This window comes from Canis aureus, chromosome 36 (genome assembly GCF_053574225.1).
Source record: "Canis aureus isolate CA01 chromosome 36, VMU_Caureus_v.1.0, whole genome shotgun sequence".
Lineage (NCBI taxonomy): Eukaryota > Metazoa > Chordata > Mammalia > Carnivora > Canidae > Canis > Canis aureus.
Genome location: NC_135646.1, coordinates 16,313,175 through 16,327,494, shown reverse-complemented (window position 1 = coordinate 16,327,494; position 14,320 = coordinate 16,313,175). Strand labels below are relative to the sequence as shown.

The 14,320-nt window shown below is 45.7% G+C and overlaps 1 protein-coding gene and 1 long non-coding RNA gene across 6 annotated transcripts in view; one reads left to right on the top strand and one right to left on the bottom strand.

Moving 5' to 3' along the window:
- Window positions 1–8,096, bottom strand: part of INO80D (INO80 complex subunit D) — a 67,977-nt gene extending 59,881 nt beyond the window's left edge. For 2 of the 4 annotated variants that reach the window (XM_077885111.1, XM_077885114.1), the window contains exon 1: window positions 7,562–8,096. The gene's annotated coding sequence lies outside the window, so the exon portion shown is untranslated. Of the gene's footprint in view, window positions 1–6,683; window positions 6,881–7,411; window positions 7,525–7,561 lie in introns of those variants that run through there. The other 2 variants (XM_077885112.1, XM_077885113.1) reach the window with 2 other exon arrangements.
- LOC144305942 (uncharacterized) lies at window positions 7,347–11,491 on the top strand. 2 transcript variants are annotated; one of them, XR_013372973.1, is made up of 3 exons: window positions 7,347–7,464; window positions 7,648–7,749; window positions 7,837–11,491. It is a non-coding gene; the product is annotated as an uncharacterized LOC144305942 (long non-coding RNA). The 2 variants fall into 2 exon arrangements; XR_013372972.1 differs by having other exon boundaries at window positions 7,648–11,491.
- The last annotated feature ends 2,829 nt before the right edge of the window (window positions 11,492–14,320 follow it).

Here is a 14,320-nt window from a genome sequence, read left to right as displayed (position 1 = left end):
GCAGGTGAAAGCACCCTTCGGCTCTGGTGCGTATCAAAGGTGATGGTCCAACCTGGTTCTGCCAATTACTAGGTGTGTGACCTTGGGCAAACTATTTAGGTTTGAGTTTTCTCAGATGTAAAGAGAGGACTATAATAGCATGTACCTCATTGAGTCGTTTAGGAGAATTAAATTAGGTATTTCATGAACCGTACTTAGCATGGTACCCAGCACATAGTAATCACTTAATCTTAACTACTATTAGAAGCAGTAAGTAGTAGTTTATTGGTATTATCATTTTAATCTAGAATCTGCAGGGCTAAAATGCACTCTCCAGCTGCTAGTGCTTTTCTGAATGGTACAGGGTAATTCTCCATTAAGTCAGACCCTCCCAAACTTCTTGGGGCTAGAGTTAACAGAATCCACTAAGAATTGTTTCCTATAATCCATATTAAGAATCCAACGTTAAGAAACATCTTTTTGGGCAGCCCCGGTGGCTCAGCGGTTTAGCGCCGCCTTCAGTCCAGAGCATGATCCTGGAGACCAGGGATCGAGTCCCATGTCAGGCTCCCTGCATGGAGCCTGCTTCTCCCTCTGCCTGTGTCTCTGCCTCTCTCTCTCTGTGTGTCTCACGAATAAATAAATAAATTCTTAAAAAAAAAAAAAAAAAACAATGAGCAGCGCTCGTTTGGTCACAGCATTTATGAGCTCCACTTAATAGTCCTTTACAACAAATGCTTTCTGTGTCCCTATTCATGCCACAGTCACTCTCAATTGTTGCAGAAACCCTATATTGTAGGACCAGAAGAAAAACTAAGTTATAGCTATAGTCCTCAAAGTTCTTTTGTTCTAAGAATCTGAAACTGATGGTCTCTGTTGCTAAATTCCATATACACTTTTCCATCTTTATCTTACTTAACCTCTCTGCAGCATTTGACACTGTTGACCACTTTCTCTTTCTTGAAAATCTCTTTCTGGCAGCTCAGTGGCTTCCTTTCTCTTGCTCCGACACGTAAAATATTGATGTTTCCCAAGATTTTCTTATTCTTGTTTTGGAGGGATGCAAGATGAAATGCCTATATGTGCAGTGCCACAGGGGTGGGCCAGGGGCAGGCTGGCCGCCAACTTTGCTCATCTAAAGGTGGCTCACTCAAACCACTTCCAGCAAGTTGTACTGATTTTTCTTTTTTTAAGATTTTGTTTATTCATGATAGATAAAGAGAGAGGCAGAGGCTGAGGGAGAGAAGTGGGCTTCTCAAAGGGAGCCCAATGTGGGGCTCGATTCCCGGATCTGGGATCATGCCCTGAGCCAAAGGCAGATGCTCAACCGCTGAGCCACCCAGGTGTCCCAGTTGTCCTGATGAAGAGAAAAGAAAAAGAAAAACGCAGATCTACGGTTTTAATCTTAGCAAATTTTCATAAGGTAGAATCCAGATTTCCCCACAAAATCTCCTTCCCATAAAGTATCAGCAGCCCATTGTTAGAGATGCCTGACCTTGAGCAAGTTACTTCATAAATCTGTTTCCTCATCTATGAAATGGTAATAAAGCCACAGACATATAAAAAGTGTATCAAACAAAACATTTCTGCAGCCTTTCATTTTATCTTCCACTCCACATCTACCCCAAGACTACGGGTTATGATTCCAGAGTTTTAAACAACATGCACGAATTGTAAACACACATAAATGCATTCTTCTGGAGAAGAATCCAGAGTTCATCAGATTCCCCCAAAAGATTAAGAACCAGACTAAGCCAAATGTTTCTGCTTCTACAGCTTCAGCTGTCATGTCTGAAAGGATGATCCCCCAATTTACGTCTGGCCAGCCTATGCAGACCACTTTACCTCTGTGAGCAGCCTCTCCACTGACTTCTCTCCATCTCCACTGTCAATGCCACGGCCTCAGTTCAAACCTTCCATCTTTGCAGCTGCCTCACTGGCCTGTTCCAGTCTTGCCTTCCTTCACTCTACTCCGTACAACCCGGATCCTCTAAAACGCAAATAATTTACTTGGCCAAAGGCCTTAAGGGTCTGGTAGGAACATAAAAGGAACCGAAACTCCTGAGCCCACCTCATAAACTCCTCAGGACCCAGCCTTGGAGACCTCCCACTATTTATTCCTATTCCTACACTCCTACAATTTGCAACACAGAATACTCTTTTGTCCTCAGGCATTTATTCATACTAGCAGGTCCCACCTCTTGGAATGCCTTTCTAACTCCTCCCAATCGCTTAGGGCAGAAACTCTAAAAGTCTAGAAATCCTGGAAAGTCCTACTTCTCTTTAAGATTTACCCCTAGGCCAGAATAAATAGGTTTTCTTCCTCCAGGCTAATCTATCCCTTATCATTCAATGTGGTAAATGGCATCCTTTTTTTTTTTTTCCCCCTCACTAGACTAAAAACTCCTCAAGGGCAGAGAATGTGTCTCCGTATAAGGAGGCCGCTGTGACCAATAGGAAGCCAATCCAGTAAATGAATGAAACTACACCGGTCCTGGCAACTCCCATCATGTCTCAGGTAAACACCCCACCCTCCCAGGATAAACCCACCTAAGTCCCGGACTAGGGCTTCCTCAAAGCTATGTGGCACACTTGCCAGCAGGCCAAGAACTGCCAAGTGTGTCAAAGAAGCAACCAGAAGTAACCCCACTTTCTTTTGCCTGCTGGTGCACTTACCAGTCCTTTACATCCGCCAACTCCCAGAATTCAACAGCTAGACCACCATCAAGCTGCTGAGGCTTCTATGAATATACTGCCAACTTTTTATTGGCACAAAAACATTTATTTGCCCCATGAAGATAATTATAATATTCTACCTGTACTCAAATGCTTACTGGTATTAGTAATACCTATGGAGCCAAGAACTTATTCACACTGAAAAATCTCACATCCAGAATAGCAAAAACCTTCAGAGGGAAAAAATATTATATAAAAGTCACGCATCAGCCACCATTCTAAAAACTATGTGCGATTCCTCATTTAATAGCCACGGCAACCCTATAAAAAAGTGTTATTATCACCCCTTTTCACAGATGAAGAGACCGAGACTTCATGAGATTAAGTAATTTGTCCCAGTCACATGAGATTTGAGGCCTGTTTGACTTCAGAGCCCAAGCGCTTAACCAACACAAAACTACACAATACTGTTAAATGCAAGATCCTAAGAGTGTGTTGCAAGTACACACACACACACAAAATCACACAAGGAGAGAGAACACAACAAAAAATGTTAACAGTGGTTGTCTCCTGAGTGTGAAAAATAAGGTCTGGGCAGGATGAATATGAGCATGACTTTTAGTCAGAAAAAAACAAACAGGCAAATAAGAGAGACAGTATTTAAATGTTTTAATAAAAAAAAAGGTTAAGGTGGGCTAGGGGACTAGTTCATGAGCACCTACTAAGAGCCACGCACATGGGCTATCTTGTCTAATACTTCTATAAAAAAATGTTACATTTCATTTTACAGATAACGAAACCAAAGAGTACGTGACCCACCCAGTGGAAGAGCTAGGATTAGAACCCAAAGCCCAGGGACGCTTGGGTGGTTCAGTGGTTGAGGGTCTGTTCTGCCTTGGGGTCAGGTCGTGATCCTGGGGTCCTGGGATAGAGTCCCACACTGAGCTCCCCACAGGGAGCCTGCTTCCCCCCCCCTCTGCCAGTGTCTCTGCCTCTCTGTGTCTCTCATGAATAAATCAATAAAATCTTAAAAAAAAAAAAAAAAAAGAACCCAAAGCCCAGTCCAAATGTGTCTGACTGCAGGATACCACACTACAAATAAAAGTTAACTGAGAAGCTGTTTAAAAACAAACTACAATCTGGGAAAGAATCAGAACGACGTAGCCTGACATATTAAGTGAAGGTGGGAAAAGATAGAGGCTTAAGGTTTTAACTTTAAGCTTTAGTCAAGAGTTATCTCTGCAAGTATCTCAAAAGAGCCAGAAGCATGATCTCTAAAATCAGCCATGACTGTGAGGACTCTGGGACAGACTGGTACCTGATGGGAGTGGGAAGGAGATTCCATTGCTGTTTGTTTTGCAAAGCAGAATGGCATTAGCATGAGTTACAAGGACTTAAATGTGACTCCATTGTATATGCAGCAGAGTATCTGCTTTGGGGACAATTGGCTGCCTCCGACCCAGTCTCACCTATTCATCTATTGTTTACAAGTTACCAGGTGTATGTGGGGAGAAACGGGGTGTTACATGTCTGAGAATATTGCCAACTGCATTCAGAGATAAATGACCTCTCATTATTTAGAACTACTGTTCCAAACCTGGATAGTGAGAGCCTCGAACCCTTGGGAAACATCTCAGGTAAGAATGAATGGATCAGCACTTCTTTTGAAATGACAGGTTTAATTTTCTGTGCTCTGACTTCAAAATTTTAAAATCCGTATAAACTAAAATTCATGTCTCTAAAATAGTAGTATTTGGTTTCTCTAAAATCACTCGCTGAGGAAAATAGCTGGGGTGGGAGTATAGAAATTTCCTTATACCATTTTTCAGAGGAAATAGAACATGCTTATTTCAGACTTACAACTTAAACATCTACTTTTGATTTCGAAACTAAATATTTAATGGTGAAAAATATATTACCCTGGCAATTTAAAATTAATTCAATATTTGCCCTGAAAGTCTCAGTAGTTTCAAATAAAATGTAACTTTTTAAAAAAAATCAAATCCTCCCATTCCCTCAAGAATAAAGTAGCCCATGAGGCGATTAGATTAGGAAATTTATGTAGGTTTGGGACAGGACCGGAAAAAGTAGAAAACTTTTGGGATTTGTACACACGTAAGGCTTTTGAAAGCTCAGAAGTCCACAATATCCCTTAAAGATATCGAATTATGGGGCAAAGAGATCTTTTTAAATCCTCACATATTCTAGGAAAAGAGACTCACTGAACGATTTTCTCCCATCCAACATGCTCTAAAAATAAGGGCGAGCTATAACAGAAGTAGCAATTCTGGGTGCGCAAGTATATGAAAATGCCCAAGTCAATAAGCAATTTCAGTTAATCAATAAAGTTAAACAACCATTAAATGTAATTTGCATTTTTTGGTATGAAATCCATACAACCTCAAATACCAAGCTTTTCTTAAGCAAAATGCTAACTGGCTGGATATCTGTCATGGTGGAGAGACAGAAGGAGTTTTATTTTAGGCAGACAAAAGGAAAAGAAAGCCACACTTAGTAAGAATCACAGAAGGAGTCTCACTTCCACGCCTGACAGAAGTCAGACCAAGTCATGGGTTATCTATTGCCCTGCAAGTGCCAGCTTTTCACTAGGTAACAGTGCTCTGGGGGTTGTGCGGCCAGAACGTGGAACACCTCCGCCAGGGAACTACAGCCTGCCACACGGGGCAGGACACACTCACAACCACAGAACATAATGCCCCAGGTCCCCTAAAAAAAGGGGGGGGGGGAGGGTGGGCAGTAAAAAAGGAACAAATGAAAAGAGGAAAAATAACCTCCAAAGTTGCCCACACCGGGAGCTGGTGGTGGGGGCAGGGCCCATTAACATTTCCACTTCCATACTAAAGAACAACCAGAAGGAGGTTAAGTGTAGCCACAGGAAACATCCCATCCCTGAAAACCAGGAAATCTAGATTTGGAAATTTTAAGTTTTTTGACTTTTTTTTTTTTTTTTTTTGCAACTTTCAAAGCTCATGGCACCAGAAATCAAGCTAAAATTAAATCCGTTTAAACATAGAAAAAAAAAAAAAAAAAGAATTTTTACCCAAACCACACTTGTGTCAGATATGTTCAGTTCCCTGGGGGGGGGTGGGGGGGGGGGAGGCTCTTCCACCGACCCTTCTGAGTTGGGGGCAATAACAAATTCTCCTTAAAACCCCCCCTTTTTTTTTTTAGCTCTGGCCATCGAACGCAAGGCTATCCCACAAATCCGAAGAGTTATTATTGTCAGGATAAATCAACCACTCATCCTTAAACTGTTAGACCTTGTGTCAGGAGCTGCCCTGCCCACCTCCTCTCCCTCCTCCTGATCTTTTTTAAGGCTTCCTGAGGGTTCTGACAACCAGGGTCTCCCCCCCACACACACCGCACCGCACCCCACCCCACCCTTGGGCTCCACTCCTGGGGCGGATTTATTACCAGCCCCTGACCACAGAGGGCAGGAAACTCCTAGGCCCGGGGAGGGGAGGGTGGGGGTGGGGGTGGGGAGGGGAGGGGAGGGGAGGGTGGGGGTGGGGGCCGCCGCCGCCGCAGCGCAGCCCCCTCTCCTGTCAGTCTCCCCGCCGCTCCCTACGTCGTTCCCTCCGCGGGGACCGCCCAGGACGGGGGCTCGAGACCCACGCGAGTCCGGGAGGGACGCGGGGCGGCGGGTGCTTCCTCAGAAGCCAACACCCCCGCTTTCGGGGACTAAGAGCTTTTTAAAAGAAAAAAAAAAGAGAGAGAGAGAGAGAGAGGCGATTAGGAGAGCCTGCCCTGTAGAAATACCACCTGAATTTACCTCCTCCTCTCCCACAGCAAAAGCCCAGTCACTAACTAATAAGCAAAAAAAAAAAAAAAAAAATTCCCTGGAAAACTTTTTCCGCAGGGGCAGAGCGGGCCCCCTCCCCAGCCGGGGCGGCGGGGCGGCGGGGCGCGGGGGCGCGGGGGCGCGGGCCGCAGGGGCCGCCCGGGAAGGGCTCGCCGGGGCGCGGGGTGGGGCGCGGGCGCGGGCGAGGGGTGCAGGGGCGGAGTACCTTGGACGCACGGGAACTGGCACAGAGTTGCCCACTAGCCGAGTGCTGCCCCCCGCGCCCTCGGGGGTCGGGGGTCGCGGGCGCTAGGACCGGGGCTCCCCGCCAGGAGGGCAGCCCCCAATTCGGGCCTGAGAGGAAACTTTCCGGGCCGCGGCTGCACCTGACTCCTCACCGCCCCTCCACCCCACCCCACGCCCGCCAGGCCGCCCGCCCCGCCCCGGCCCGGCCGCCCGGAGCGCCGAGGGGGGATAAATAAATTCAACTATTACCGGAATCCCGGGGGGGGGGGGAGAGGAGGAAGAGGAGGAAGAGGAGGAAGAGGAGGAAGGGGAGGAAGGGGAGGAGGGGGTGCGGGAGGCCGGGGGGAAGGGGCGGGCGGGCGCCCATCGCCCACTGCGAGGCCTGCCGCCCCGCGGGGAGCCTCCCGGCCGGGCGCCCCGGGCCCCGCAGCGCCGCCGTCCCGCCCGGAGGCCCCGGGGGAGCCGGGGGGCCGCGCGGAGGCCCGGGGCGCGGGGCAGGGCGCGGCCGCTGAGGGGCCCGGCCGCCCGAGGCCTAGCCGGCCGCCGCCACCCCCCGCCCCGGCGCACCCCCCACACACACCCCGGCCCGCGCAGGCCGCGCCGCCCGCCCGGGCCCCGGCCGCCCCCCGGCCCCGCGGGGCCGCCCCCCGCGCCCCCCGCGCCCCCGCCGCCCCGCCGCCCCGCCGCCCCGGCGCCGGCCCCTCTCACCCTTTCATCCTCTGCCCGGGGCCTGACGCGGGCCGGCGGATCCCCGGCCTCACGTAAGCGCGCTCGCCGCCCGCCCTGCCCGCGCGGCCCTGCCCGCCGCCCTACGGGAGCCCGGGGATGTGGGCCGGGCCTCGGGCCGCCTCTGCTTACCTTTCAGCTGCTTTTTTTTTTTTTTTTTTTTTTTTTTTTTCTCTCTTCTCCTCCTTCCCCCCTTTTTCCCTCGGCCGGGCTGACAGATCGGAGTGAGAGGCGCTGGCGATGGACCGGGAGGCTCGGCTGCCGCTGCTGCTGCTCCCCCCTGGGCTCCGGCGGGAGCCTTTCCCGGTCAGGCAAGAGGGGTGAGGATCATATTTTTATTTTGGAAACTCAAAAGTGCTCCCGGGGTCGGTGATTATTAAGGGGAAATCCCTGAATATACTCTGCAGCCAAGAAGGCAGGGCTGCCGGGGCCGCACTAGAAGAGGCGGCAGCCTCCTACAGCACCACTACAGGCACTGCGAGGACATAACACCAGAGAGCCGCTCCTCGGCCTCCGAAACGACAACTTTCCTACCATCTTGGAGGCCGAGCAAAGGGGGGCCGGGGGGAAAAGTGCACCCGCTCCCGATAAAGTACACATCTCGACTTCTCATCTCCGGAAAACCGTCCACACCGGCCGTCTACACCGGCGCCTGGGGCGGGGGGAGCGGGGAAGACCCGGGGGTGCTTGAGAAAAACCCTTTCCTTTGCACCACCGGGGGGAGAGGGGGGATGTTTCTGCATCTTCTGCTGGAAAGAAATCTTTACAAGACACAGGTTTTCCGGTGATTATTGTTTTTCTATTTTCTATTTAAAAAAAAAAATTTGGGGGGGGGGTCTATGTCGTTGGCAGTGGGGTTTTAATTTTAATTTTATTTTTCCAGGCTAACTGACCATGATTTTTTTCTCCATTGCAGAGCCAAGTTCTATGTCTGGGGGGGGGGAGGGGGAGGTAGGGGTCAGTTTATACATTTGCACTAGCCACTTCGTCTGTCTGTGTGTTTTTACCTATTTACAGGTTGCCTTGTGTAGGAAAATGGGTATTAGGTGTTGGCCTCAACACTGAGATGGCATAAAAGACCATGGTTAAGGGGTGCCTTCTTTTGTCTCCCTTTTCTCAAAGCAATGGGAATCAAGCCTATTAAGTGTTCCAGGAAGGCAGGATACAGCTGTTGGTCTTGCACAGTGCCCACCGAGGCAGAGATCACGGGAGAGGTTAAATAGGACCGAAGCATCACTGACCACGGTCCTGGAAATGATTCTGATTCTGTGATGGTCTACCCAGGAAGAAAGGTAAAACTGGAAATAGATGTGAAAGACAGCTTTAGACTTTCTTTAGAATTGCTTTTATTAAGAAAAATGTGCTGGTTAGATCCCGATACTGGGTTTCCTAGTTGGATTCCCTGGATCTTGGGTGCATCGCACATGTTGCTGTCCACTTTCTGTGTCGCAGACGGAGAAAACTCCTTCTGTTGGAGTTGCTGTGTTGTTAGTTGGTGACTCCCAGCGTGCTTCCAGCCCATATAAATTACTTTTAAGATGTTGCAGGGGATGTCACGGGTCTACTTTTTTTTTAATGAGCTAAGCTTAGTGGGATCAAAGTCACACAAAACTGAGGCAGGTGAGAGAAGACCAGTGCCGCCCCCTGCAACAATTCCCATAGAACTCTTATTATTGGAGGAGAAGAAATTATTACAGAGATGCTTTTCTATTTTTGCAAAAAAAGAGAAGAATACTAGAAAGTGACCAGAGGATCTTTTTGGATGTTCTATAGGGAATGATGGATCAAATCTTGGACTAAAAGTTAACTTTTTTCTGACATATGTTGGCTAGCCCAGTGGGAATGGATTTGTCAAATTTGTGCCTTGAATCAGCAGAATATTTCATTTCTCTTATTTAAAATGTATTGCAAAGCACTTAGTCATCAGTTGGTGACTCCACTTAAAAATATTTCTTTTTTGAGCTTCCAGATTTGGAAGTTCCCATAATGTTAAAGTGAGTTCAGATACTGCATATATCAGATATTTATTACTTTCATGTTGACCCCCATCTTTATCATCTAAATTTGAATATAGTACCTGAGTAGGTTGGGTTTTCTTTAGAGGTCTTCTTTGTTGTTGTTTCCTTAGTAGAAAAATCTAAAGTAATGAAAGAAAACGGATTCCTGTCGTCTTGGAAACCTCAACTGTGAAGTTGTGTTCTATCTACATTTTTTTTTTAAGTTAAGGATTCTTTTTAAGAGATTTTATTTATTTATTCATGAGAGACACACACACAGAGATAGAGAGAGAGAGGCAGAGGGAGAAGCAGGCTCCATGCAGGGAGGACTCGATCCTGGGTCTCCAGGATCAGTCCCGGGGCTGAAGGTGGCGCTAAACCGCTGAGCCACCCGGGCTGCCTATCTACGAGTTTTTGAAAAAACATTTGGAGATCAAGCACGTTGGTCCAACAAGGAAATTACTTCCCTTAACGCAGAACTCCAGTAGACTTGAAAAACGTGTTTCAAACTTGTTCTTCTATATGATGTGACTTTATAGGTATGCTTTGCATTTTTCAAGAAATTAAGATGTGTTCACTTTAAGCTGACTGCACCCTTTTCTGCAATCCCTGTTGTGTCCCGCAAACTTATTTGCATGATAGGGATATGGGATATGATGCATAATCTTAGCATGTCAGTGTTTTTCTCTCTATAAAGCTTGGTGTGTATATGGCTATAATCCATCATGTTTATCCACCAGTTGAGCTAAATAACCCAGATTTGGGGAATTACAGCCTAACCAAGAAGAAGTCTCACTATATTTGCAATATTGGTGAATTTGATTGGTCAGTATTTTAGTCGATCATTAAACTCCTATTAGGTGCTGGGTCTCCATAATTCCTAGAAGCTGCAAATGGTAACAAAACTACTGACAACTAGGGTTCGTGGGTGGCTCAGTCAGTTAAGTGGGGGACTTTGGCTCAAATCATGATCTCAGGGTCCTGGGATCGAGCCCCAACTCAGGCTCCCTGTTCAGCAAGGAGTCTGCCTCTCTCTCTCTCTCTCAAATAAGTAAGTTGAATCTTTTAAAAAAACAACAAACTACTGCCATAATTAATCTTAAATAAACCGATTTTTTGCCTAGTAAAATTCCCAGTACTCAAATTTGGCTAATATTATTGAGCCCCTACTGCATTTTGGTAACCTTGCCAAACACTTCATATCTGTGCTCTCATTTAATACCCGCAAGAGCTCCCTCCTTTTTCTCCTCCTCCTCCTTTTTTTTTTTTTTATATTTTATTTATTTATTCATGAGAGACACAGAGAGAGAGAGGCAGAGACAGAGGGAGAGGGAGAAGCAGGCTCCCACATGGGACTCCACCCCAGGTCTCCAGAATCTCAACCTGGGCCGAAGGTGGCGCTAAACGGCTGAGCCACCTGGGCTGCCCCCTCCTCCTCCTTTCTTCATTTAAATACAGTTAGGAGAACTGTCTACATTTCAAGGGGCGTAGACCTTGGCTTTAAAACTTTCTAAAAAAGATTTCAAATTCTTGTGCTTTAGAATTTCCGAGGTGCCTATCACAGCTCTATCTGGAAATGCTAAATTCCTGCCTCATGCTCTATGCCAAAACCAAATTTTGAGTAGCCAGCAATGGGAGCTCCCTTCATTAGTGGCAACCAATGGCCTGTCTCACCTTGCTGAGGTCTAGTAACTAGGTCTCTGTTCTTTTGAGGAATGCAAATTGTCAATTGAGTTTTACTGAAATGATACTTGAAGCCGTAGTGTTTCATTCATTCTGTTACTGTGTCTTAATTTCACAAGCAGTTTGGCCTTTAGTTGAAACAGGAAATGTTTGCCTTAATGTTTTTGCTATATTAGAATCTTTCACTGATCTGCATTTTGGTATTAATTATTATTGTAAAAATTAACCACCTATTATGAACACTTATAGTGAAGTTATTAAGGAAACACCACCTATAGCCTTAAAACATCTCATTCATAGACTGTAAATTTAAATGAAAGATTTATGCATGTTTAATGTATTAGATGTCTTTAAGCAATAAAACCATGCCTTTGTTGACAAATGTTTGCTGACAGAATCATTAAGTGTTTAAAAAGTCACTGACTGGGGCACCTGGGTGCCTCAGTGGTTGAGCATCTGCCTTCGGCTCAGGGTGTGAATACGAGGTCCTAGGATGGAGTCCTGAGTTGGGCTCCCTCCAAGGAGCCTGCTGCTTCTCCCTCTGCGTATGTCTCTGCCTCTTTCCATGTATCTCTCATGAATAAATAAATAAAATCTAAAAAAAAACAAAACAAAACCCTGACAGCAGACGTGGTTATACAAATTATACATGGGGTTTTTGTGGGGGAAAAAGGGTATGGATATAAACCTTCCCTAATTATATAGATATTTATCATAACATTTCTAAAGACAGACTCTAAAGTCACATCAGAAGTCCCTACCGGTGTGAAAATTCCCAAGGAGGTGAAAAGGTAGAAGTAGGGCGTGTGTACAGAGCCTAAAAGTTTTTTTTAAAACCATACTATTGGGATCTCTGGGTGGCGCAGCGGTTTGGCGCGCCTGCCTTTGGCCCGGGGCATGATCCTGGAGACCCGGGATCGAGTCCCACGTCGGGCTCCCGGTGCATGGAGCCTGCTTCTCCCTCTGCCTGTGTCTCTGCCTCTCTCTCTCTGTGTGACTATCATGAATAAATAAATAATAAAATCTTTAAAAACAAAAAAAAAAAACAAAAAAACAAACAAAAAAAACCCATACTATTACAATGGCCATAGACACAATTTTTTTTTTTTTCACTTTAAGCATTTCTGTTTTGGAAACATTTGTTGGTAATATATCTATCTGAAACAAAGATTTGGTTTTATTGTGGTTACTGTGCCCTGTAAGAAAATGTTTCTGAGACCAGCATGTTTGGCAGACGTCCACAACATGGCTTTAGATGATTTAAGTATGAAATTTCTGTAATATGGATTCAACTGTAGTCAAAACACACATGATCAGGTAATCTCTCAAGTCCTAACACCTAACCCAGGGTACCTGAGAATTACTACCTGATGCCAAGCCAGAAACCACGAAAATCTTGGGGTTTTTTGTTTGTTTCTTTTTTAATTCCCACAAGGTCCAAAAGATACCTTCCAGGACCCTGTTGGTCACCGGCAGCAGCAGGGGCAAGATGTGTCCCTGGTGCCATTTAGCCACCTTATCATGCCATAGGCAGAAGAATGTAACCTCCTAGCCTCGGCTGTCGGCATTCTGGGGGTGGTCTATAGACTATTAACCTACGTTAAGGAAAACAACTCTAACTGAAGTTGCATTTTAAGTAATGATTAGTAAAAGGAAGCACCCAAAAGCAGTATGAATGATTGGATTTACGTTAGAATTATAAATGATTGTCAGCCTTTTCTATAATTCACAATGAAAAACTGTCCTCAAAGTGGTTGTTAGCTAAGACCTTGTAGTAAGAAGAGAAATCCATAGAGCCCTCAGAATAACAGGCAGAGGTCAACACAAAGATTACAGTGTTCATTTCTGCTGCATTCCTGGTTAAGGGAGCTTATGTAGACCCACTGGAAACTTAACCACTATGTCCGTGGGAAAATAAATTCCAGGTTCGAAACAGCTAATGGACAGTGATGTTCTGGAACATGTTCATTAGTAACCCTGGACTTCCTGTACTGTAACATCTTTGCCATATATTTGTTAGAGACCACCAGAATTCAGTAGTAAGGGTGGGGGAAAAGGGGGAGATTCTTTCATTCAATTAAACAGTTACTATTTTTTAAAAAATATTTATTTATTTTAGAGAGCGTGAGAGGCGCGGGTGGGATGGGATGCAGGGAAGAGAATCTGGAGCAGACTCTCAGCTGAGTGCGGATTCCCCACTTGGAGCTGCATCTCAGGACCCATGAGATTCTGACCTGAGCCGAAACCAAGAGTCAGGCTCTTCTCCAGCTGTGCCACCCAGGCACCCCAATAAGAAATTACTATTAACACAACTCAAGTAGCTTGATTCAAATTCAGGTGAGGAAAATAAGCTGATTAATTATTAAAGGGTAAGGCCAGTTGTACACCAGGAGGGAAGACCTCCGTAACCAAAAATTGTACTTTTTACCTTAACTATATAGTGTTTATTTTATACATGTTTGGGTGCTATGTGAGCTTACAAGTAGGTATTTGCATTTCATTTTATTATTTTATTTTATTATTATTTACTTCAAATAAGATTCCACTAAAAATTGGGACGCTTGGGTGGTTCAGTGGTTGAGCGTCTGTCTTTGGCTCAGGTCGGGATCCCGGGATCCTGGGATCGAGTCCTGCATCAGGCTCCCCACGGGAAGCCTGCTTCTCCTTCTGCCCATCTCTCTACCTCTCTCTGTGTGTCTCTCATGAATAGATAAATAAAATCTTAAAAGAAAAAAAAAAGATTGTACTAAAAATTATCCAACCTCATCCTTCTATTAGGCTGAGGCTGGTTTTTTGCCCCACACAGCAAGCCATGACCATTCTTGTCTTGATGCCCCTATTCCCACTCTGCTTTGATGCCTTCCTCAAAATCTTACCCCAAAAGCCTTCTGGTGCCAACCTGAGTCTACAGTGACCTTATTCTTAATTTAATGCATTGTTTTCTAGGTTCTTTAGGGGGAGTTTGCTTATTTGTTTCCATGCCTGTTCCTTCTGTGCAAAAGAGCGTGAAGTGGTTAGGAGCTTAATCTCCAGTCAAGGCCATCTGGTTTAGGAAATTGGCTTTACCACTTTCTTTGGTAGTGTGAGCCTGGGCAAGCTATTTAACCTCTCAGTTTCCTCATTTGTCAAAATGAAAGTAATAATAGTACCTACCTTACTGTATTGTCCTAAGATTCAGTGTTATAGTGCCTGTGAGACCCACGGCAGGTAA